Raw genomic sequence first — 27924 nt, 5'->3', positions numbered from 1 at the left:
TGACTACATATTAGAGATCAAAAGAAAGAGGTCACAGTAAAAAAACAAAACAAAAAAACAAACAAACAAACAAAGGACTTATACAATGCTAAGGGTTTTCTGTTTTACCTATAGACAATGAGAATAAGGAAGACAATAAGAAAGAGTTATCAAAACTGACAGCATTTATTCATAAATGGATTAATGATGAAAAAAACTCTCTAAAAATCACCAGGAGAACCCAAAGATCCAACAGATTGCACAGTTCAAATTCACCTGGACCTTAGCTGCAGTTTGGCACCACCTGGTGGCCATTTCTAATTGGGTTTAAACATCCATGGGGAAGATTACGGTTCCTGTGGGGAGACTGGACTTCTATGACACAGTCAATGATTCCAGTAGGTTAATGGCCCCTGCTTCCTTGACTTAATTTTTTGGGCTAGGAGAATGCTGGCAACACAGTTTCTTGCAGTTCCTGCCCTATTTTTTCTTCACTCTTCTTTTCTCTCTTTTGGCCACCTTAAGAGACCGACAGAGGGCTGGTTAGAGGATAGGAAACGATCTCCAATCCCTTTGCGTTATTGTGACATTAATTAGTCTTAAAATTTAGATGACTACAATGGAAATGACAAGAGTATTAAAGAGTGCCTAGCATTCTCTTTCTCATCATAATATTAAGTTGGATGTGTACCTTGATAATCAGTTTGAAAAACTGATGAGGAACATGAAATGGCAAAAGTTATCGACACCTATAAAATCCACAATTTTGAGGAACAAAATTATCTATGACGTCATCCAGTGCTAATTTTTTACTTCTATGTGTTTAGCAGATAAAGAAATTGAGGCCTAGAAAGGTTCACTTCCCTTTATACACAGTTATATAGAGTATAGTAAGAATAAAGATCTGGCTAAAATTTTGTTTTACTTGAGTGATTTTCACATTTCTCTGAATGAGGTAGGTTTGGAAAATAAAGTCATCACCAAAAAATCCTTTTCTCACACACACACACACACACACACACACACACACACACATATATATATATGTAAAATGGAGGGCAGGTAGATCCAAGCCCATTCCACATTAGCACAATACAAGAATCAGACCAAGTTTCAAAAGTTTTAGACACAAATCATGTTTCCAATATTTTAAATACTCTGGTTGACTTTTTATGAAAAAAGTTTTTTAAAAGTGCACATACCTTCTAATTTTATGAAATCAACCGAAACCACAATTTAGAAGTATCAAAATACAGTCTCATAACAAGCAAAAAACAAGTAAAATAAACAAACAAACAAAATCTAGGCAAACAAGGACAGAAACAAAAGAATTCTCCCAGGACTTCTAACTGAAATCATATCCCAAAATAAAGAATGGGCTTAGGGCGAACTTCCAGAGCAAAGAAATTTAGATTCATTTCTGAATGCTTGGATACTTCCTTGGTCAGTGACTAAAATCTCATAAATTTAACCATGTAAGCAGCATTTTTAGCCAGTCTTCTCACTGCTAGAGCAAAATGAAAATGACTACTCCCTCCTCAATTTGAAAAATACTACTATTGCCTGGGTAGTTAAGAAGTCCCAGATACATAATTCTTTATAATAAATAATAGAAAAATATAGAGTGATATAAAAATAACTCTTAGATTAGAAAATTTTGGATAAGGAGAATGATAATATCTCTTTGCAATGTCATTTAGCAAATGCACTGAAGGTTTGTTTATGATAGAAAGAGCAAAATCCTCACAATGAAGTAATTTTCAAGAAAAACAGTGACATCCAATGATGACCTATGAAATGACAAGGGTAGTCATGGTTAGATCTGGCACTGGGCAGGATAATAAAAGCAAAATGACGTATATCACTTTTTCAATTCTCAAAAAATCTTCATCCATCCAGATAGCAGATGTCATGAATGCCCTGCGCCATATCTCCAGGTTACCTCTGAGTTCACCTGTAGCTAAGATGGACATTTCCCATAACCATTGACAGGGAATCTTTCTGCTTTACTGCCTGAGGCCTTTCTCTGGCTCCAGGAGAATTTGTTCAGACTGTCCACGGCTCAAGTGGGGATTAAATCTGGGGATTTAATGGCCCCAAGAATAACCTTCAAAGTAACGAGGAAAATGAGTCAATGGTAAATGCCTCAGATGCCTTGTCCTTCTGTGGTATAATTCTGAGGCATATTCTGCACAGTGGCGCAGAGGGTTCCCAGTAGGCTTTACCCCCAAGTGCTAACATTGGGAACTCACTCACATTCACATCCTATGGATTCTGCTCTCTTTTCTGTCTTCCCTTTCTACTCAAACTTACCGTGAGAAGCTCCTCTAAAAGGTACCTGCAGCTGGACTTGGTGGCTCAAGCTTGTAATCTCAACAAGGTGGGAGGATTGCTTAAGCTCACAAGTTTTAGACCAGCCTGGGCAAAATAGCAAGACCCTATCTCTACAAAACATACAATAAAAAATTAGTTGGGAATGGTGGCACACACCTGTTGTCCTAGCTACTCAGGAGTCTGAGGCAGGAGGATCGCTTGAGCCCAGAATATTAAGGCTGCAGTGAGCTGTGATCATGCCTGGGCAACAGAGTGATGCCTGTCTAAAAAGAAAAGCTCCCTTCATTCAAGTTCTTGTCACAATATCTGCTTTTGGAGGAATACCAGCTACAACATTCCAGGTGTCTGTCTAATATTCCCTATTTTAGAGAATGCTAGGCAATCTTTAATACTCTTGTCATTTCCATTGTAGTCATCTAAATTTTAAGACTAATTAATGTCACAATAACACAAAGGGATTGGAGATCGCTTCCTAACCTCTAACCAGTCCTCTGCAATTGGTCTCTTAAGGTGGCTGAAAGGAAAGAAAAGAGAGTGAAGAAAAAATAGGGCAGTTAAACAAATAAGCAAGAAAAATAAAATATTCCCTGTGTTACCTTCTCATGGGCTGCCAATTAATCTAGCTTAATAACTTTGAACAGACACTGGGCTATGAGTTTAGAGGTTGAATTGTAATCCTGTTAATTTATTGTGTGTCCTCTGTGAGACTTAGTTTTGTTCACTGAAAAATTAGGAGGTTGGATTTTATGTTCCGTAAAGTGCCAATGGGGCTTCACTCACTCTTTACCTTCTATTTTATTTTAGGCTTGAAAAAAACAAATAGTACTGGGAAACAATAATGAATGGAATAATAATCTGTCACAGTCTTGTCTGAGAACCAGGATACATTTGCACTTCTTACCTTGTGTTTAATTATTGTTTATTACCTGGCAACTCCACTATAGTGTGAGTTCCTTGAGGCTCAGAAAGACGTCTTATTTATCTTTCCATTGCCAGATTTTAGCACAGTCCCTCATAGGTGTTTAATAAACATAGTATTTAATAAAGGCATTATTAATAAATTAATAAGTAGTATGTACAAAAAGGAAAAGTAAGAAGATTGTCTAGATATATGGAAGAGACAATATAAGCAATAGGTTAAATCAAAGCCAGGCACAGCGGCTCATGCCTGTAATCTCAGCACATTGGGAGGCAGAGGTGGAAAGACTGCTTGAGGCCAAGAGTTCAATACCAGCCTGGGCAATATAGTGAGACCCTCATCTCTACAAAAACAATTTAAAAATTATCCAGGTGTGATGGCACACACTTCTAGTCCCAGTTACTCAGGTGGTTGAGACAGGAGGATCATTTGAGCCCAGGAGTTCGAGGTTTCAGTGAGCTATGATCATGCAGCTGCACTCCAACCTGGGTGAAAGAGCGAGACTCTGTCTCAAAAAAAGTAAAAATAAAAGAAATATGTTAAGTAAGATGGGGCTAGATTATAGTGTTCTGAGTGATGGATACTGGACTTAAGTCAAAGGCCTTACACATAAAGTATTTACCAACACATAAAGTATTTTTGAGCAGGAATGACATGATAAGAGAGAAAGGTGATACAGGATGGAAAGGGAAAAGAGAGAGAATGAAGAGAAATAGCTCTCTATTTAGCTCTCAACTGCAACATAATAACTAAAAAAAAACTTTTTCAAAGTTTCACACAGTTACAATGAAAATATAATTCTTGTGCTTGTATGATTATTAAACTAACAGTAAATCAATAAATGTTATTTATGGATATTCATAAATATACATATGATATTCATAGATAGGTGCAAACTATGGCATAATAATCAGCTCATAATTCATTTCAGTATTTTGTGTACTTTCAGTGAAAATATTTTTGATGTTACCAAGTTGGTATTACTTTGTTTATTTCACAGTTCTTAGTCACCAGGCTTAGTTCACAAATTCCAACTGTTTTAAGAAATCAAGTTCATCTTCAGAAAATGAAAATGTTTCAACATTGAAGAAGCTGAAAATAGTAGAGACATCAAACCCATTTATATAAATAATATCTATTGAATTAAAAGAACTTCCATTTTTACAGTCATGACTTTTATTAAAAGGACTAATTTTTCCAAGATGTGTTAGCTCCAGCTAGCAAAGACAGAGAAGCCTGAGAGTCAGTTTCAAAATCTTTCTGCTTATCCTTCTCACCCAGTCACCTGCTCTGATATAAGCATAGCACACCTGCTCTTTCTGCATCTAGAAAATGAATTCACCAGCAGATCACTGTCCTTATGGCCAAAAGCAACAGAAGACATACAAATACTGCAAAGAATAACTTGCTTTTATCTAAGAATCCTTTCTAATAGGCCACTGACTTTTTTCTTCTTCTTCTTCCTCCTTCTCCTCTTCCTCCTTCCTTTCCTCCTTTCCTGCTCCTCTGCTTTTCTTCCTTCCTTCCCTTCTCCTCCTTTCTTCTTCTCCCTCCTTGGATTTTTCTCCTGGACTCATGTACCTGCTGGGACTACCTTAGGTCTGAAATGAGCTTAAATAGACCTCCTAGCACCAAAACATATAGAAATACTGGTTTAAAATAAACATACATAGTCCATCAAAATGCCATCATCATTCTTCACAGAACTAAAAAAAAAAAAAAAAAAAAAATTCCTAAAATTCATATGGAACCAAAAAAGAGCCCACAGACACAAAGCAAGACTAAACAAAATTATAAATCTGGAGGCATCATATTACCTGACTTCAAACTATACCACAAGGTCATAGTCACCAAAACAGCAGGCACTGGTATAAAAATCGGCACGTAGACCAATGGAACAGAATAGAGAACCCAAAAATAAAGTCAAATACTTACAGTCAATTGATTTTCAACAAAGCAAAGGAAAACAAAGTAGGGAAAGAACACCCTATTCAACAAATGCTGCTAGGATAATTGGCTAGCCACATGTAGAAGAATGAAACTGGATCCTCATTTCTTACCTTATACAAAAGCCAACTCAAGATGGATCAAAGACTTAAATTGAAGACCTGGAACCATAAAAATTCTAGATTACATCACTAAAAGTCTTCTAGACATTGGCTTAGGCAAAGAATTCATGACTAACTTTTGTTGCATAGCAAATGCAACAAAACAAAAATAAATAGATGGGGCCTAATTAAACTTAAAAAAACTTCTGCACAGCAAAAGAAATAATCAACAGAGTAAACAAGCAACCCACAGAGTGAGAGAAAAATATTCAAAAACTATGCATCTGACAAAGGACTAATATCCAGAATCTGCAAGGCACTTAAACAAAGAAGCAAGGAAAAATAAAATAATCCCATCAAAAAGTAGGCTAAGGACATGATTAGATAATTCTCAAAAGAAGATATACAAATGACAAGCAAACATGAAAAAATGCTCAGCACCACTAATTACCCGAGAAATGCAAATCAAAATCACATTGCAATACCACCTCACTCCTGAAAGAATGACCATAATTAAAAAATCAAAAAACAATAGATGTTGGCATGGATGTGATGAAAAGGGAACACTTTTTTTTTTAATTAATTTTTTTAAAAAATTTATTTATTATTATTATACTTTCAGTTGTAGGGTACATGTGCATAACGTGCAGGTTTGTTACATATGTATACTTGTGCCATGTTGGTGTGCTGCACCCATCAACTCGTCATTTACATCAGGTATAACCCCTTATGCAATCCCTCCCCCCTCCCCCCTCCCCAAGATAGGCCCCGCTGTGTGATGTTCCCCTTCCTGAGTCCAAGTGACCTCATTGTTCAGTTCCCACCAATGAGTGAGAACATGCGGTGTTTGGTTTTCTGTTCTTGTGATAGTTTGCTAAGAAGGATGGTTTCCAGCTGCATCCATGTCCCTACAAAGGACACAAACTCATCCTTTTTGATGGCTGCATAGTATTCCATGGTGTATATGTGCCACATTTTCTTAATCCAATCTGTCACTGATGGACATTTGGGTTGATTCCAAGTCTTTGCTATTGTGAATAGTGCCGCAATAAACATACGTGTGCATGTGTCTTTATAGCAGCATAATTTATAATCCTTTGGGTATATACCCAGTAATGGGATGGCTGGGTCATATGGTACATCTAGTTCTAGATCCTTGAGGAATCGCCATACTGTTTTCCATAATGGTTGAACTAGTTTACAATCCCACCAACAGTATAAAAGTGTTCCTATTTCTCCACATCCGCTCCAGCACCTGTTGTTTCTTGACTTTTTAATGATCGCCATTCTAACTGGTGTGAGATGGTATCTCATTGTGGTTTTGATTTGCATTTCTCTGATGGCCAGTGATGATGAACATTTTTTCATGTGTCTATTGGCTGTATGAATGTCTTCTTTTGAGAAATGTCTGTTCATATCCTTTGCCCACTTTTTGATGGGGTTGTTTGTTTTTTTCTTGTAAATTTGTTTGAGTTCTTTGTAGGTTCTGGATATTAGCCCTTTGTCTGATGAGTACATTGCAAAAATGTTCTCCCATTCTGTAGGTTGCCTGTTAACTCTGATGGTAGTTTCTTTTGCTGTGCAGAAGCTCTTTAGTTTAATGAGATCCCATTTGTCAATTTTGGCTTTTGCTGCCGTTGCTTTTGGTGTTTTAGACATGAAGTCTTTGCCCATGCCTATGTCCTGAATGGTACTACCTAGGTTTTCCTCTAGGATTTTTATGGTATTAGGTCTAACATTTAACTCTCTAATCCATCTTGAATTAATTTTCGTATAAGGAGTAAGGAAAGGATCCAGTTTCAGCTTTCTACTTATGGCTAGCCAATTTTCCCAGCACCATTTATTAAATAGGGAATCCTTTCCCCATTTCTTGTTTCTCTCAGATTTGTCAAAGATCAGATGGCTGTAGATGTGTGGTATTATTTCTGAGGACTCTGTTCTGTTCCATTGGTCTATATCTCTGTTTTGGTACCAGTACCATGCTGTTTTGGTTACTGTAGCCTTGTAGTATAGTTTGAAGTCAGGTAGCGTGATGCCTCCAGCTTTGTTCTTTTGACTTAGGATTGTCTTGGAGATGCAGGCTCTTTTTTGGTTCCATATGAACTTTAAAGCAGTTATTTCCAATTCTGTGAAGAAACTCATTGGTAGCTTGACAGGGATGGCATTGAATCTATAAATAACCTTGGGCAGTATGGCCATTTTCACAATATTGATTCTTCCTATCCATGAGCATGGTATGTTCTTCCATTTGTTTGTGTCCTCTTTTATTTCACTGAGCAGTGGTTTGTAGTTCTCCTTGAAGAGGTCCTTTACATCCCTTGTAAGTTGGATTCCTAGGTATTGTATTCTCTTTGAAGCAATTGTGAATGGAAGTTCATTCCTGATTTGGCTCTCTGTTTGTCTGTTACTGGTTTATAAGAATGCTTGTGATTTTTGCACATTAATTTTGTATCCTGAGACTTTGCTGAAGTTGCTTATCAGCTTAAGGAGATTTTGGGCTGAGACAATGGGGTTTTCTAAATAGACAATCATGTCATCTGCAAACAGGGACAATTTGACTTCTTCTTTTCCTAACTGAATAACCTTGATTTCTTTCTCTTGCCTGATTGTGCTAGCCAGAACTTCCAACACTATGTTGAATAGGAGTGGTGAGAGAGGGCATCCCTGTCTTGTGCCAGTTTTCAAAGGGAATTTTTCCAGTTTTTGCCCATTCAGTAGGATATTGGCTGTGGGTTTGTCATAAATAGCTCTTATTATTTTGAGGTACGTTCCATCAATACCAAATTTATTGAGCATTTTTAGCATGAAGGGCTGTTGAATTTTGTCAAAAGCCTTTTCTGCATCTATTGAGATAATCATGTGGTTCTTGTCTTTGGTTCTGTTTATATGCTGGATTATGTTTATTGATTTGCGAATGTTGAACCAGCCTTGCATCCCAGGGATGAAGCCCACTTGATCATGGTGGATAAGCTTTTTGATGTGTTGCTGAATCCGGTTTGCCAGTATTTTATTGAGGATTTTTGCATCGATGTTCATCAGGGATATTGGTCTAAAATTCTCTTTTTTTGTTGTGTCTCTGCCAGGCTTTGGTATCAGGATGATGTTGGCCTCAGAAAATGAGTTAGGGAGGATTCCCTCTTTTTCTATTGATTGGAATAGTTTCAGAAGGAATGGTACCAGCTCCTCCTTGTACCTCTGGTAGAATTCAGCTGTGAATCCATCTGGTCCTGGACTTTTTTTGGTTGGTAGGCTATTAATTATTGCCTCAATTTCAGAGCCTGATATTGGTCTATGCAGGGATTCAACTTCTTCCTGGTTTAGTCTTGGAAGAGTGTAAGTGTCCAGGAAATTATCCATTTCTTCTAGATTTTCTAGTTTATTTGCGTAGAGGTGTTTATACTATTCTCTGATGGTAGTTTGTATTTCTCTGGGGTCGGTGGTGATATCCCCTTGATCATTTTTAATTGCGTCGATTTGATTCTTCTCTCTTTTCTTCTTTATTAGTCTTGCTAGGGGTCTGTCAATTTTGTTAATCTTTTCAAAAAACCAACTCCTGGATTCATTTATTTTTGGAGGGTTTTTTGTGTCTCTATCTCCTTAGTTCTGCTCTGATCTTAGTTATTTCTTGCCTTCTGCTAGCTTTCGAATGTGTTTGCTCTTGCTTCTCTAGTTCTTTTAATTGCGATGTTAGAGCGTCAATTTTAGATCTTTCCTGCTTTCTCTTGTGGGCATTTAGTGCTATAAATTTCCCTCTACACATTGCTTTAAATGTGTCCCAGAGATTCTGGTATGTTGTATCTTTGTTCTCTTTAGTTTCAAAGAACATCTTTATTTCTGCCTTCATTTCGTTATGTACCCAGTAGTCATTCAGGAGCAGGTTGTTCAGTTTCCATGTAGTTGAGCGGTTTTGATTGAGTTTCTTAGTCCTGAGTTCTAGTTTGATTGCACTGTGGTCTGAGAGACAGTTTGTTATAATTTCTGTTCTTGTACATTTGCTGAAGAGTGCTTTACTACCAATTACGTGCTCAATTTTGGAGTAAGTACGATGTGGTGCTGAGAAGAATGTATATTCTGTTGATTTGGGGTGGAGAGTTCTATAGATGTCTATTAGGTCTGCTTGCTGCAGAGATGAGTTCAATTCCTGGATATCCTTGTTAACTTTCTGTCTCGTTGATCTGTCTAATGTTGACAGTGGAGTGTTGAAGTCTCCCATTATTATTGTATGGGAGTCTAAGTCTCTTTGTAAGTCTCTAAGGACTTGCTTTATGAATCTGGGTGCTCCTGTATTGGGTGCATATATATTTAGGATAGTTAGCTCTTCCTGTTGAATTGATCCCTTTACCATTATGTAATGGCCTTCTTTATCTCTTTTGATCTTTGATGGTTTAAAGTCTGTTTTATCAGAGACTAGTATTGCAACCCCCGCTTTTTTTTGTTCTCCATTTGCTTGGTAAATCTTCCTCCATCCCTTTATTTTGAGTCTATGTATGTCTCTGCATGTGAGATGAATCTCCTGAATACAGCAGACTGATGGGTCTTGACTCTTTATCCAGTTTGCCAGTCTGTGTCTTTTAATTGGAGCATTTAGTCCATTTACATTTAAGGTTAAGATTGTTATGTGTGAACTTGATTCTGCCATTATGATGTTAACTGGTTATTTTGCTCGTTAGTTGATGCAGTTTCTTCCTAGCCTCGATGGTCTTTACATTTTGGCATGTTTTTGCAATGGCTGGTACCGGTTGTTCCTTTCCATGTTGAGTGCTTCCTTCAGGGTCTCTTGTAAGGCAGGCCTAGTGGTGAAAAAATCTCTAAGCATTTGCTTATCTGTAAAGGATTTTATTTCTCCTTCACTGATGAAACTTAGTTAGGCTGGATATGAAATTCTGGGTTTAAAATTCTTTTCTTTAAGAATGTTGAATATTGGCCCCCACTCTCTTCTGGCTTGGAGAGTTTCTGCTGAGAGATCTGCTGTTAGTCTGATGGGCTTCCCTTTGTGGGTAACCCGACCTTTCTCTCTGGCTGCCCTTAAGATTTTTTCCTTCATTTCAACTTTGGTGAATCTGGCAATTATGTGTCTTGGAGTTGCTCTTCTCGAGGAGTATCTTTGTGTCGTTCTCTGTATTTCCTGGATTTGAATGTTGGCCTCCCCTACTAGGTTGGGGAAGTTCTCCTGGATGATATCCTGAAGAGTGTTTTCCAACTTGGTTCCATTTTCCCCCTCACTTTCAGGCACCCCAATCAGATGTAGATTTGGTCTTTTTACATAATCCCATACTTCTTGCAGGCTTTGTTCATTGCTTTTTCTTCTTTTTTCTTTTGGTTTCTCTTCTCGCTTCATTTCATTCATTTGATCCTCAATTGCTGATACTCTTTCTTCCAGTTCATCCAGTCGGTTACTGAAGCTTGTGCATTTGTCACGTATTTCTCGTGTCATGGTTTTCATCTCTTTCATTTCGTTTATGACCTTCTCTGCATTAATTACTCTAGCCATCAATTCTTCCACTTTTTTTTCAAGATTTTTAGTTTCTTTGCGCTGGGTACGTAATTCCTCCTTTAGCTCTGAGAAATTTGATGGACTGAAGCCTTCTTCTCTCATCTCGTCAAAGTCATTCTCCGTCCAGCTTTGATCCGTTGCTGGCGATGAGCTGCGCTCCTTTGCCGGGGGAGATGCGCTCTTATTTTTTGAATTTCCAGCTTTTCTGCCCTGCTTTTTCCCCATCTTTGTGGTTTTATCTGCCTCTGTCTTTGATGATGGTGACATACTGATGGGGTTTTGGTGTAGGTGTCCTTCCTGTTTGATAGTTTTCCTTCTAACAGTCAGGACCCTCAGCTGTAGGTCTGTTGGAGATTGCTTGAGGTCCACTCCAGATCCTGTTTGTCTGGGTGTCAGCAGCAGAGGCTGCAGAAGATAGAATATTGCTGAACAGCGAGTTTACCTGTCTGATTCTTGCTTTGGAAGCTTCTTCTCAGGGGTGTACTCCACCCTGTGAGGTGTTGGGTGTCAGACTGCCCCTAGTGGGGGATGTCTCCCACTTAGGCTACTCAGGGGTCGGGGACCCACTTGAGCAGGGAGTCTGTCCCTTCTCAGATCTCAACCTCCGTGTTGGGAGATCCACTGCTCTCTTCAAAGCTGTCAGACAGAGTCGTTTGTATCTGCAGAGGTTTCTGCTGCGTTTGTTGTTGTTTACTGTGCCCTGTCCCCAGAGATGGAGTCTACAGAGACAGGCAGGTTTCCTTGAGCTGCTGTGAGCTCCACCCAGTTCGAGCTTCCCAGCAGCTTTGTTTACCTACTTAAGCCTCAGCAATGGCGGGTGCCCCTCCCCTAGCCTCGCTGCTGCCGTGCCAGTAGATCACAGACTGCTGTGCTAGCAATGAGGGAGGCTCCATGGGTGTGGGGCCCTCCCGGCCAGGTGTGGGATATGATCTCCTGGTGTGCCTGTTTGCTTAAAGCGCAGTATTGGGGTGGGAGTTACCCAATTTTCCAGGTGTTGTGTGTCTCAGATCCCCTGGCTAGTAAAAGGGATTCCCTTCCCCCTTGCACTTCCCAGGTGAGGCGATGCCTCGCCCTGCTTCAGCTCTCGCTGGTCGGGCTGCAGCAGCTGACCAGCACCGATTGTCCTGCACTCCCCAGTGAGATGAACCCAGTACCTCAGTTGAAAATGCAGAAATCACCGGTCTTCTGTGTCGCTCGTGCTGGGAGTTGGAGACTGGAGCTGTTCCTATTCCAAAAAGGGAACACTTTTACAATGCTGGTGGGAATGTAAACTAGTACAACCATTATGGAAAACAGTATGTAGGCTCCTTAAAGAACTAAAAGTAGAACTACCATTTGATTCAACAATCCCACTGTGTCCGGAATTGGTTCCTTCTGGTGGGTTCTTGGTCTCACTGACTTCAAGAATGAAACCGCGGATCCTCCTGGTGAGTGTTACAGTTCTTAAAGATGCTGCATCCAGAGTTTGTTCCTTCAGATGTTCAGATGTGTCCTGTGTTTCCTCCTTCTGCTGACTTCAGAAGTGAAGCTGTAGACCTTCGCAGTGAGTGTTACAGCTTAAAGATGGTGTGCCCGGAGTTTGTTTCTTCAGATATTCAGATGAGTCTGGAGTTTCTTCCTTCTGGTGGGTTCGTGGTCCCACTGACTTCAGGAATGAAGCCGCAGACCCTCACAGTGAGTGTTACAGCTCATAAAGGTAGTGCGGACCCAAAGAGTGAGCAGCAACAAGATTTATCATGAAGAGCAAAAGAACAAAGCTTCCACAGTGTGGAAGGAGACCTGAGTGGGTTGCCTGCTGCTGACTCGGTTGGCCAGCTTTTATTCCCTTATTTGGCTCCACCCACATCCTGCCGATTGGTCCATTTTATAGAGTGCTGATTGGTTCATTTTACGGAGCACTGATTGGTGCTTTTACAATTCTTTAGCTAAACACAAAAGTTCTCCAAGTCCCCACCTGACCCAGAAGGTCAACTTGCTTCACCTCTCACCACTACCAGGTGTCTACTCAGAGGAAAAGAAACATTTATATGAAAAAGACACCTGACATGGATATTTATAGTAGCACAATTTGCAATTGCAAAAAAAAAAAAAAGGAACCAGCCTAAATGCCCATCAACCAATGAGTGGATAAAGAAGATGTGGCATATATATACCGTGGAATACTACTCAGTCATAAAAAAGGAACAAAATAATGGCATTTGCATCTATCTAGATGGAATTGGAGACCATTATTCTGAGTGAAGTAACTCAGAAACGGAAAACCAAGTGTTGTATATTCTCACTTATAAGTGGGCACTAAGCTATGAGCCTACAAAGGTATAAGAATGATATAATGGACTCTGGGGACTCAGTGGGGAAGGTTGGGAGTGGAGTGAAAGACAAAGACTAACATTGAGAACAGTGTACACCAAAATCTCAGGATAACTACCACTAAAGAAGTTATCCATGTAACCAAACACCATCTGTTACCCAAAAACTATTGAAATAATAAAAAAGAAAATAAAACAACATAGCCAAGCTCAAAAGAAATAATGAAAAATTGGGAAAAGTGATAAGGATATTCAAATCGAGAGTTTTTGGTGTACAAGATACCACAAAGTATATTAAATATACAAGATGTTATACAAGGCTGAGAACAGCAGTGGGGTGGTCAAGCATATATACTAACGACCAGAAGCTGAAGTTTTTCAGCCACAAGAGGACATGAGATTTGGCCTTGGCCTTGTGCAAGATGAGGAGCTGGTTCATGATTTAAGCAGATATCATGAATGTAACTTACAATCATTCTGGGGAAGATAGTTGGGAAAATGTAAACTTGGTGTAAAAGTGTAAACACCCCAAACACAATTTATAAGAAAAGAAAATGTACCTTTACCATGGAGATATCTGGAAATTCCCACCTTTACTAAGTGACCAAATTTAACATTGTTCATGAGAGACAACCTAGCATGTGTCACTTGATGCAATGAAATATGAAGTGAACTTGAACTGTATTGCCCATGACGTGTCACTGCCAGAAAAATTTAAGCTGAATCTAAAGTCTCTGAACCTCCAGTTTATAGGCAATAAAGAACCAGATTAAACAGTAACATGAGAAACAATCAGACAAACTCAGAAAATGGATAATGATGAAAGAAAACTGTCCTAGGAACTTCCAAAAAATCAGTGACATAGGAAAAGAAGGTAGAAGGATTGTTCTAGATGTAAAACCGCTAAAGAGACCTAACTGGCAAATGGAACGCAGGATCTTTGATTGGATCCTGGATAGAAAATAAAAATCAATAAAGGACATTTGGGGACAATTGAACTTTGAATATATACTGGATACCTTATTTTATTGAGGAATTATTTATTTTCATAGGAGAATGTCCTTATTTTCAGAAGGTACATATTCAACTGTTTAGGAATGAAATTACAAGATCTCTGATACTTACTTTCAAATAGTACCACATTAATAAATGTGTGTGTGTGTGTGTGTGTGTGTGTGTGTGTCTAGAGATAGAAAGCAAATGTGACATTGATAACAATTTTTGAACTCAGGTGAAATGTGCATTGGTGTTTATGATACTATTCTTTCAATTCTTCTGTGTACTTTAATTTTTTTCAGAATAATGCATTTGGGGAAGATTTACTAGAAAATGTGCTAGGATCTTACAGAGTTTTACAATTTTTTTATTCTTTTGTATTCATTTATGGATGTCATGAGTGTTTTCCCTGTTGTTAAAATTCTATTTTAACAGGGGAAAAATGTAGAGATAAAAATATACATCTATCTATGACACAAAACACCAAAAGATGCTGTTTAATTTCAGCCCAGTAAAGAGAAAAGGTGCTAAAAGTAGCTGTAAATTAACCATTGTACCATGACTGTATTTTCTATATAACTTTGGATTCTCTTTCTTTCAGTCATGTGTGCCAAGTCATGAACAAATTTTTAAGCAAACTTCAGACCAAACATGATATGCTTATATTTTAAAAAGGGAAGATACTATTTAGTTAAAAAAAATATCAGAACTGTGTAATCCTCTGGCTGCATCATAGTCCTGAAAGGCACGGTAAAAGTATATTTTATCCTGAAACTTAATTTCCTCTATTATAGAATAAGAATTACTTGACAGTTTATCCTACTTCTACTTCAACAGCAGCCTGGAAAAAAAATATTCTAAAAGAACAGTCTATTATGATTAATTCTTCTATTTTATCATTATATTAAAAACGAATGACCTAGAAAATAATATAATGATAAAGGATCTAGATCATCCAGATCACTTTTAAAAATAAACTGTACACAGAAATTCTAATTGAGCATGTACAGTTTAAGTAACTTTATAATAGATTTTGTTGTTGTTGATTTTTATGAGAATATCTCCCTCATATGCTGGAGGAGCTCAATTCAGGTCTTTGGAGACTGGGATCCTAGACCTGAGCAACGGATTGGTGTACAGGGAATTGGAGCAGCAGGAAGCTTACCTGGACCAGAAGGTAGCCAGAACCAACCAAATTTCTATTACCACAACGCTGTTGTGGGGAGAGTGAGACTAAGAATGATGGGGAAGTAGAAAGCTGATCTTGTTTTAAAGACAGTTGAAGCGGTCGTGGATAAGAGGGATTTCTGACTACCAGCATACATCTCTGGGCTTCAGTTTCCTCAAGGCAAGTCACTGTAAGAATGGACAGAAATAAAATGCAAGTTATTTAGACCACTGCTATGGATTAAATTTTATCCGCCTCAAATTCACATGTCGAATCGCTAAACTCCAGTGTGATGGTATTTGGAGACAGGGCTTTTAGGAGGTAATTGGTTTTTGATGACAGCATGAGGATGAGGCCCTTATTATGGGTTACTGTCATTATAAGAAGAGAAAGGGACACCATCTCTCTGTCTATACCATGTGAGGACACAGTGATAAGGTCACCATCTGCAAATAAGGAGGGGAGTGCTCATCAGAACATCACCATCTTGGACTTCCATCCTTTAGAATTTTAAGAAAATGAAAGTCTGCTTTTTAAGCCACTAAGTCTATAATATTTCATTGTGGCAGCCCAAAAAGACCAATACAACACCCATATTATGTAAATGTTGAAAATTAGAGTGACAGAATACGGATATAATTAGTATACATATTTTATAAAAATAAATATTCAGTTAAAAACTGATACACAACTTCAGAAATTGTCATATTAAAAATAATTTCAATAAATGAAAAAATACAATAGGTAAAAGCAAACACTCAATAATTTGGTTCATTAACAATTTAGTCATGTTGAAGAAAGAATTCATAAACAGAAAAACTACATTGGGAATTCATGCAAAATGTAGCAAAGTTAAGAAAATGCAAAATATTATTTAAAAAAAAAAACCAGCTTAAGATATTGGCAGGATCAAATTAAGAAGGTCTAATATATGTCTATTTAGAGTACTGAAGCCCAGATACAGGAAGCACAATATATAATGAGACATACAAATAAAAAGAAATTCATGAATGAACACATTACAGGAAAACCAGGGATAAAAACCACCAAAAACAGAGAGAAAAACTTTAAATGATCCAGATAGAAAGAATGGATTAATTACCAAGATTGGCAGTGTTCTCGATTACAACAGTGGCAACTAAAATATAGTTTGAAGTTTTTCAAAATTTCAAAGACAGAAAATAGCTACCGACCTAGAATTTTGTTTTTAACTAATTTATCTCTCAAAAACAAGAGTCAGCTAAATACATGAAGGGATAAACAATATCAAAAATGCTTCATCTAAATAAAATTCTGAAGGAAAAAAATAACATCAAGGAACATTAAGAGATTCAGGTTGAGTGGTGAACACAAGCGTAAACATACAAGTAAAAGATGAGAGAAATTGTCTTTATAAATACGATACTTCTAAAAATGGTTTTCAATTTGTGGGGTGAATAAATACAAAACTTAAGTATTAAACAATAATAGTATATGAATTAGAAAGTGGAAGATGAGAGTTAAACTGTCAACAATCCTTTTATTATTTGAGATGAGAATGGAGCATCAAGATAGGGTGCAATTTTAGGCTTTCAATATGTGTAGTATTAGAGTTGCATTTCTGCTTATAAAAAGCCAGAAAACAACTTTGTACTCACCTTAATATTGAGAAAAAGCCAGATACAACATCATAATTGTTCTTTAAATTATCAGGAAGTGACCAGATTAATTAAATTCAAAAGAATGGCAAGTCCCTCCAAAGAGATATCATGCAAATAAATTCCCCTTTGTTTCCACTTTGCCAGACCATGAGAGCTGCAAGAACCATGATAACAATGACTGAGAAAAAATAACAGTTTTTAACAAATTTCTTAAAGACCAATCATGATTTAGCAAAACATTATAGAGTAACTGGAAGCCCCAGATACAAGGAAAGTTTCCACCAATTTACAAACTCATTCCTGTGGGTTTCCACTGGGTACTCATGAGAAAAATTGAGGGCAAGGCAGGAGAACAGAGGGAAAATACTGTCAGTGATATTTTGGCATAAAACTATAAAACTTCCAAGGACCTCTCTCTTCTACAAAGCAAAAGCTTTAGGACACTAAGGGTGATAGGCAGGAAACCCTTTCACCTCCAGGGACCACGAAAAAATTCAGTTTCTGATAATAGGATAGAAGCAAAACTCTTCTGCTTCTGGAGGAAGGACAAAAACAAACCGAAAACAAACCACGCCTAGAAGTCAGGCAAAGATCTAGTAATTCCCAGGAAGGCGCAGAAGTAAAAGCTGACTGCCTCTGAGAAGGGGACAAGAAAGTCTCTCCTATACAAGATTCTATGCTGATACAAAATTGATCTATGACTTCTGGCAGAGGGGCAGGAAATTATTTACTACTCAAGTCTCTCACAGATTGAAGGAAGAATTTGGAAACTATGGACTGGGAGGCAGGGGTGCTGCAAAAACCTCATCCCCAGGTGCACAGGGCCTGCCTAATACTGAGTCTGGAGCAAGAGAATTAAAAATCCCTCTGTCCCCACCACAAGACAAACATTTAGCAACTAATGAAGGAACTCTTTGTGAAAGGGACAAAACTATGAGAGATACCTTCTATTGTACAGGCAAGCAGGGGTTTTTGAAAGCTGAGGGTAAAGTAGGAATACTAGAAAACCTTTTAGTATTTCAGGTGCCATGTAAAGAAGCTACAAACCACTCCTGGAGGAATTTCAAGCCTGTAGTACATAGAAAATAACTACAGCAGTAACGACAAGCACAAACATGATCAAAAACTGACTAGATTGACTCATACTTTGATAGAAGAAATAGCATGCCAATTATTTGGTACAGATATGGCTTACCTCCATTTGTACTATTCTTCTACAGATAATGTTGACACTCAAGCAGAAGTATGAGATATTTAAAAAGCAAGAAAAAAGTTGCCAAGAGATAAAATAATCAACAGAACCCAACCTGAGATAATCAATGTTGGAAATATAAGGAATGGAATTTATCATACTTTTAAATATAATAAAAGATTTAGAGTAAATGTGTAAAATATGCATGAATTTTAACAGAACGGTATAACTATAAAATAGGTGGATGGAAATGCTAAAAGCACAAACATGGCCTCAGTGATAATCTCTTTGACGGTCTACTCAGAAGACTGGTCATGGCCCAGCAAAGAATTAGTGAGCTTTGTAAGTCAGTATCGAGTATGTAACCTGAAACGCAAGGAGAAAAGGGTGAAGAAAAAGAGCATTTGAACCTGTGAGACAATATAAAATGGTCTAATATATGTATAATTGGAATCTATGAAGGAGAAGAGACAACAAGGCAAAAAATATTTGAGGAGATACTGGTCAGGAATTTTCTTTTCTAAGACAGGGTCTCACTTTGTCACCCAGGCTAGAGGGCAGAGGTGCAATCATGGATCACTGCAGCCTCGACCTCCTAGCTCAAGCAATCTTCCCACCTCAGCCTCCTGAGTAGCTGAGACTACAGGTGCATGCTACCTTACCCAGCTAATTAAAAAAAAAAAAAAAAAAAAAAAAAAAAAAAAAAAAAAAAATTGTAGAGACAAGGTCTCACTATCTTGCCTAGGCAGATAATTTTCAGTATTAATGATAGAAAACAAGCCAGAGATAAAAATGGCTCCAAAAACTCCAACCAGAGTTTAAATTAAAAAAAAAAAAAAAAATGACTAAACACATTGAGGGCAAATAGCTTATTTTTTTTTTTAATTGAAGTACATTTCTCATGAGAAACTGTATAAGCCAGAGAACAATAAAGTACTAAAAGGAAAAAATAAAAACTGAGCTAACTAGAAATCAGTACCCAGAAAAAGATCTTTCAATAATGATGGTAAAATAAAAGCTCTCTTGGACCGACGCAGTGACTCATGCCTGTAATCCCAGCACTTTGGGAGGCCGAGGTGGGCAGATCATGAAGTCAAGAGATCGAGATCATCCTGGCCAACACGGTGAAACCCCATTTCTACTAAAAATACAAAAAATAGCTGGGAGTGGCAGCTCATGCCTGTAGTCCCAGCTACTAAGGAGGCTGAGGCAGGAGAATCACTTGAACCTGGAGACGGAGGTTGCGGTGAGCTGAGATTGTGTCACTGCACTCCAGCCTGGCAACAGATCGTGGTCCTGTCTCAACAACAACAAGAACAACAACAACAAAACTCTCTTAAGTATGTAAAAAGGAGAGATTTCAAATTTGGATTTACACAAAGAAACAAAGAGCCCCGAAAATGGTTAAAATTAGAGTAAATATAAAGTATGTTCTTTATTTTTAATTAATTTAGAAGATAAGCTACCTAAAGTAAAAATAGGAGCAAATTATTATGGAATTATAATATATGTAGAAGTAAAATAAATGACAACAAAAGTACAAAGAATGAGGTAAGTGGAAATATATGCATATAAACTTCTTACATTAAAGGTAAAAATAATATTGTTGAAGGTAGACTGTTGACTAAAAGGTGTATATTGCAAGCAATAGAGTAACCACTCTAAAATTTAAAAAGAGGTACCACTAGTAAGCCAAGAATGATAAAAACATATCATCAAAATTATCAATTAATCCAAAAGATAGCAGAAAAAGGCACAAAAGAAAGAAATTAGAAGAAATAGAACAACAACAACAACAACGATGTAGCTGAAACCTCTGCAGACACAAACGACTCTGTCTGACAGCTTTGAAGAGAGCAGTGGATCTCCCAGCACGGAGGTTGAGATCTGAAAACAGATAGACTGCCTGCTCAAGTGGGTCCCTGACCCCTGAGTAGCCTAACTGGGAGACATCCCCAACTAGGGGCAGACCGACACCCCACACCTCACAAGGTGGAGTACACCCCTGAGAGGAAGCTTCCAAAGCAAGAATCAGACAGGTACACTAGCTGTCCAGCAATATCCTATCTTCTGCAGCCTCTGCTACTGATACCCAGGCAAACAGGGTCTGGAGTGGACCTCAAGCAATCTCCAACAGACCTACAGCTGAGGGTCCTGACTGTTAGAAGGAAAACTAACAAACAGGAAGGACACCTACACCAAAACCCCATCAGTATGTCACCATCATCAAAGACTAGAGGCAGATAAAACCACAAAGATGGGGAAAAAGCAGGGCAGAAAAGCTGGAAATTCAAAAAATAAGAGCTCATCGCCCCCTGCAAAGGAATGCAGCTCATCACCAGCATTGGATCAAAGCTGGGTGGAGAATGACTTTGAAGATATGAGAGAAGAAGGCTCCAGTGGATCAAACTTCTCAGAGCTAAAGGAGGAATTACGTACCCAGCGCAAAGAAACTAAAAATCTTGAAAAAAGAGTGGAAGAATTGATAACTAGAATAATTAATGCAGAGAAGGCCATAAACGAATTGACAGAGATGAAAACCGTGACATGAGAAATACGTGACAAATGCACAAGTTTCAGTAACCGACTCGATCAACTGGAAGAAAGAGTATCAGTGATTGAGGATCAAATGAATGAAATGAAGTGAGAAGAGAAACCTAAAGAAAAAAGAAGAAAAAGCAATGAACAAAGCCTGCAAGAAGTATGGGATTATGTAAAAAGACCAAATCTACGTCTGATTGGGGTGCCTGAAAGTGAGGGGGAAAATGGAACCAAGTTGGAAAACACTCTTCAGGATATCATCCAGGAGAACTTCCCCAACATAGTAGGGCAGGCCAACATTCAAATTAAGGAAATTCAGAGAATGCCACAAAGCTACTCCTCGAGAAGAGCAACTCCAAGACATATAATTGCCAGATTCACTAAAGTTGAAATGAAGGAAAAAATCTCAAGGGCAGCCAGAGAGAAAGGTCGGGTTACCCACAAAGGGAAGCCCATCAGACTAACAGCAGATCTCTCGGCAGAAACTCTCCAAGTCAGAAGAGAGTGGGGGCCAATATTCAACATTCTTAAAGAAAAGAATTTTAAACCCAGAATTTCATATCCAGCCTAACTAAGTTTCATCAGTGAAGGAGAAATAAAATCCTTTACAGATAAGCAAATGCTTAGAGATTTTTTCACCACCAGGCCTGCCTTACAAGAGACCCTGAAGGAAGCACTCAACATGGAAAGGAACAACTGGTACCAGCCATTGCAAAAACATGCCAAAATGTAAAGACCATCGAGGCTAGGAAGAAACTGCATCAACTAACGAGCAAAATAACCAGTTAATATCATAATGGCAGGATCAAGTTCACACATAACAATATTAATCTTAAATGTAAATGGACTAAATGCTCCAATTAAAAGACACAGACTGGCAAACTGGATAAAGAGTCAAGACCCATCAGTCTGCTGTATTCAGGAGACCCATCTCACATTCAGAGACATACATAGACTCAAAAAGAGGGATGGAGGAAGATCTACCAAGCAAATGGAGAACAAAAGAAAGCAGGGGTTGCAATACTAGTCTCTGATGAAACAGACTTCAAACCATCAAAGATCAAAAGAGACAAAGAAGGCCATTACATAATGGTAAAGGGATCAATTCAACAGGAAGAGCTAACTATCCTAAATATATATATGCACCCAATACAGGAGCACCCAGATTCATAAAGCAAGTCCTTAGAGACTTACAAAGAGACTTAGACTCCCATACAATAATAATGGGAAACTTCAACACCCCACTCTCAACATTAGACAGATCAACGAGGCAGAAAGTTAACAAGGATATCCAGGAATTGAACTCATCTTGTGCAGCAAGCAGACCTAATAGACATCTGTAGAACTCTCCACCCCAAATCAACAGAATATACATTCTTCTCAGCACCACATCACACTTATTCCAAAATTGACCACATAATTGGAAGTAAAGCACTCCTCAGCAAATGTACAAGAACAGAAATTACAACAAACTGTCTCTCGGACCACAGTGCAATCAAACTAGAACTCAGGACTAAGAAACTCAATCAAAACCGCCCAACTACATGGAAACTGAATAACCTGCTCCTGAATTACTACTGGGTACGTAACGAAATGAAGGCAGAAATAAAGATATTCTTTGAAACCAATGAGAACAAAGAAACAACATACCAGAATCTCTGGGACACGTTTAAAACAGTGTTTAGACGGAAATTTATAGCACTAAATGCACACAAGAGAAAGCTGGAAAGATCTAAAATTGACACTCTAACATCACAATTAAAAGAACTAGAGAAGGAAGAGCAAACACATTAAAACGCTAGCAGAAGGCAAGAAATAACTAACATCAGAGCAGAACTGAAGGAGATAGAGACACAAAAAGCCCTCCAAAAAATCAATGAATCCAGGAGTTGGTTTTTGGAAAAGATCAACAAAATTGATAGACTAATAAAGAAGAAAAGAGAGAAGAATCAAATAGATGCAATAAAAAATGATAAAGAGGATATCGCCACCGACCCCACAGAAATACAAACTACCATCAGAGAATACTATAAACACCTCTATGCAAATAAACTAGAAAACCTAGAAGAAATGGATAATTTCCTGGACACTTTCACTCTCCCAAGACTAAACCAGGAAGAAGCTGAATTCCTGACTAGACCAATAGCGGGCTCTGAAATTGAGGCAATAATTAATAGCCTACCAACCAAAAAAAGTCCAGGACCAGATGGATTCACAGCTGAATTCTACCAGAGCCACAGGGAGGAGCTGGTACCATTCCTTCTGAAACTATTCCAATCAATAGAAAAAGAGGGAATCCTCCCTAACTCATTTTATGAGGCCAACATCATCCTGATACCAAAGCCTGGCAGAGACACAACAAAAAAACAGAATTTTAGACCAATATCCCTGATGAACATCGATGCAAAAATCCTCAATAAAATACTGGCAAATCGAATCCAGCAGCACATCAAAAAGCTTATCCACCATGATCAAGTGGGCTTCATCCCTGTGATGCAAGGCTGGTTCAACATATGCAAATCAATAAACATAATCCAGCATATGAACGGAAGTAAAGACAAATACCTCTTGATTATCTCAATACATGCAGAAAAGGCCTTTGACAAAATTCAACAGCCCTTCATGCTAAAAACGCTCAATAAATTCGGTATTGATGGAACGTACCTCAAAATAATAAGAGCTATTTATGACAAACCCACAGCCAATATCCTACTGAATGGGCAAAAACTGGAAAAATTCCCTTTGAAAACTGGCACAAGACAGGGATGCCCTCTCTCACCACTCCTATTCAACATAGTGTTGGAAGTTCTGGCTAGCGCAATCAGGCAAGAGAAAGAAATCAAGTTTATTCAGTTAGGAAAAGAAGAAGTCAAATTGTCCCTGTTTGCAGATGACATGATTGTCTATTTAGAAAACCCCATTGTCTCAGCCCAAAATCTCCTTAAGCGATAAGCAACTTCAACAAAGTCTCAGGATACAAAATTAATGTGCAAAAATCAAGCATTCGTATACACCAGTAACAGACAAACAGAGAGCCAAATCAGGAATGAACTTCCATTCACAATTGCTTCAAAGAGAATGAAGTACCTAGGAATCCAACTTACAAGGGATGTAAAGGACCTCTTCAAGGAGAACTACAAACCACTGCTCAGTGAAATAAAAGGGGACACAAACAAATGGAAGAACATACCATGCTCATGGATAGGAAGAATCAATATTGTGAAAATGGCCATACTGCCCAAGGTAATTTATAGATTCAATGCCATCCCTGTCAAGCTACCAATTGGAAATAACTGCTTTAAAGTTCATATGGAACCAAAAAAGAGCCTGCATCTCCAAGACAATCCTATTTCAAAAGAACAAAGCTGGAGGCATCATGCTACCTGACTTCAAACTATACTATCAGGCTACAGTAACCAAAACAGCATGGTACTAGTACCAAAACAGAGATATAGATCAATGGGACAGAACAGAGTCCTCAGAAATAATACCACACATCTACAGCCATCTGATCTTTGACAAACCTGAGAAAAACAAGAAATGGGGAAAGGATTCCCTATTTAATAAATGGTGCTGGGAAAATTGGCTAGCCATAAGTAGAAAGCTGAAACTGGATCCTTTCCTTACTCCTTATACGAAAATTAATTCAAGATGGATTAGCGACTTAAATGTTAGACCTAATACCATAAAAATCCTAGAAGAAAACCTAGGTAATACCATTCAGGACATAGGCATGGGCAAGGAATTCATGTCTAAAACACCAAAAGCAATGGCAACAAAAGCCAAAATTGACAAATGGGATCTAATTAAACTAAAGAGTTTCTGCACAACCAAAGAAACTACCATCAGAGTTAACAGGCAACCTACAGAATGAGAGAACATTTTTGCAATTTATTCATCTGATAAAGGGCTAATATCCAGAACCTACAAAGAACTCAAACAAATTTACAAGAAAAAAGCAAACAACCCCATCAAAAAGTAGGCAAAGGATATGAACAGACAGTTCTCAAAAGAAAACATTCATACAGCCAACAGACACATGAAAAAATGCTCATCATCACTGGCCATCAGAGAAATGCAAATCAAAACCACAATGAGATACCATCTCACACCAGTTAGAATGACAATCATTAAAAAGTCAAGAAACAACAGGTGCTGGAGAGGATGTGGAGAAATAGGAACACTTTTACACTGTTGGTGGGATTGTAAACTAGTTTAACCATATGGAAAACAGCATGGCGATTCCTCAAGGATCTAGAACTAGAAATATCATATGACCCAGCCATCCCACTACTGGTTATATACCCAAAGGATTATAAATCATGCTGCTATAAAGACACATGCACACGTATGTTTATTGCGGCACTATACACAATAGCAAAGACTTGGAATCAACCCAAGTCTGATGAATCAATCATCAGTGACAGACTGGATTAAGCAAATGTGGCACATATACACCATGGAATACTATGCAGCCATCAAAAAGGATGAGTTTGTGTCCTTTGTAGGGACATGGATACAGCTGGAAACCATCATTCTCAGCAAACTATCGCAAGAACAGAAAACCAAACACCGCATGTTCTCACTCATAGGTGGGAACTGAACAATGAGATCACTTGGACTCGGGAAGGGGAACATCATACACCGGGGCCTATCATAGGGAAGGAGAAGAGGGGAGGGATTGCATTGGGAGTTATACCTGATGTAAATGACGAGTTGATGGGTGCTGACGAGTTGATGGGTGCAGCACTCCAACATGGCACAAGTATACATATGTAAGAAACCTGCACATTATGCACATGTACCCTAGAACTTAAAGTATAATAATAATAATAATAATAAAAAGAAATTAGAAGAAATAGAAAATAAATAACAATATGGTAAACTAAATCCACAGTTATAGTTGGGTTTCTCTCACTAATGAAAAACATGTAGAGAAAAATCTGTTAAGGATATAAAAGACCCACAGAACATCACCAACCAATGTGATCTCATTGACATTTATAGAGGCTTCCACCCAATAGCAGGAAAACACATATTATTTTCAGGTGAATATAGGACAGTCACATAAATACACCATATTAAGGACCAAAAAATAAATACACACATATTTAAAAGAAAAGAAAAGAGGACTTCTGTTTCAGCTGTAACATGTAATGAGCTTTAAGGTCATCATGCCTGTCCTTACAACTCGAAAAAGCTGAACAAATTAAATAATCAGCTTTTCTTGGACCCATAAGAGACCTGAATTTTAAAAGCAAACCACCTTCTCCAAAGCTGGACAGAAAGGCAAAATCAGAGTCATATCTAAGATCTGTTCATCTAGCAAATAAGCCAGTAGGGCCATAAAACTCATAGGGACACTTAAGTGGTAAATTTGATGAATTGCTGGAGGTGAAATGTGGACTAACTTGAGAAGGAGAAATTTCTGCAGAACACAGTCTTAGGGGAGTGCTCACTCTATTGTGGGTTTTGTTTACACTTTGTAGAGTTTTATTCACCAGTTTTTCATAGTGAAAAAGCTGAGAAAGATCTCCTTGTGGCTCTGGCAGTGGGGAGGAGAAGAGTAACCACTGTGAAATATGTCCAGCCTTCTCCTTAATAAAGTGACATTTGCCAGCGAAAGAATTTACCAGAGCCTTATCCACTCATGGGGAGGAAATTTTTTCACCTCTAGCCTTCTCTACTTTTTCTGTCTCACCTAAAAAAAAGGAGAAAGGAGAAATTTAAGCAACACTGAAAATCAAAGACCAGGCCCACTAAAACACAGGTTTAATCAGATGATTATAAAATGCTGCTCCTTCACCACACCATATCACTAACCAACAGAACCCTAGGAAAAACAGAGGATTACAGTTGAAAGAACTTCAAAATGCAGACTCTATTAGAAGGAGTACTTAGGGAAGTCCAAAGACAACAGGAGAGACAAAAACAAGTATCCTAGAAGAATTTGGGGCATCTGGCACCCACAGCTACAGCAAATATTAAACACAACTTAACTCAGGCAGATTAAAATAAAATCTCATTAAGGCCCTGTTTACAAGGCATACTAAAAGGCAAGAAAAAACACATTCTGAATAGAAGGCAAGCATTAGAACCAAACTCCGATATCATACAGATTATAAATTATCAGAAAAGAACATAAAATAACTATGATTAATATGTTAGTTAATATGGTAATATTTGAAGGCTTTAATGAAAAAAGTAGGCAATATGCAGGAACAGAGAGTAGTATAATCAGAGAAATAAACACTAATAAAAAATTGAAACACAATGATGGTTATCAAAATACAGAAAGGAAGAAAACCTTCAATGGGGTCATTATATAGAGAACACATCCAAAGAAAGAATCAGTATGCATAGAGATAGGTCATTAGAAATATCCCAAACTGAAATGGTGTAATGAATTGAATAGCAAGCCCCCCAAAAATATATCCAAATTCCTACTACTTGCCTTCAGAAATGTAATTAAACTAAGTATCACAAGATGAGATCATCCTGGATTTAGGGTGGGCACTAATTTTTTTTCCTTATAAGAAAAAAGCAGGAGATTTGAGACGCAGAGTCACAAGGAAGAAAGGGATATGAAGACAGAGTCAGAGATTAGAGTTATGCATCCATAAACCAAGGACTCAGAACTCACTGAGAACGTATACTCACAGTCATGGGTGATTATTGGGAAAGGATACATTAAAGTCAGCCAAAGAAGAGACACATAGGGCAGAATTTGAGAGAGTTACAAAGGCAAGTTAAGGGGGATCTTTCCAAATAATTAAAGAACTAATTACTAGAAAGATAAAATAATTATAAATACATGCCTGCATAATAACATATACTCTAAATATATTTAAAAAATGGGATTATGAGAAAAGATACTCATATTAATAATTACAGAACTAAGAAACTTCTAAATGATACGTTAAAAAATAATTCAACAAAATAGAGAATATTTGAACAACTCAAATTAAAAAGGTTGATCTGTTGGTCACATAGAAAATTCTATACCTAACAATTAGAAAATAAACATTATTCTCAAGTGTACATGGAGTATTTGTAAAAATGTATCACATACTGGACATTTAAAAAAGTTTTAACTAATTTCAGTGAAGAGGTAGTCTACAGAGATTTTTTTCTACCTGCAACATAATAAGGTTGATACTATAAAACATTTTATATTTAAAAACATGAATAGCTATGGTTCAAAGAAGAAATTACAAAGAAATTTTAGAATACTATGTAGAATTAAAGAGTAATTAAAACTTGCATATCAAAATAATAGGATATCTAAAAGCAGTACTTCAAGA

The sequence above is a fragment of the Macaca thibetana genome, chromosome 6, assembly GCF_024542745.1.
Source record: "Macaca thibetana thibetana isolate TM-01 chromosome 6, ASM2454274v1, whole genome shotgun sequence".
Classification (NCBI taxonomy): domain Eukaryota; kingdom Metazoa; phylum Chordata; class Mammalia; order Primates; family Cercopithecidae; genus Macaca; species Macaca thibetana.
Note: the sequence above shows the minus strand (reverse complement) of the source record.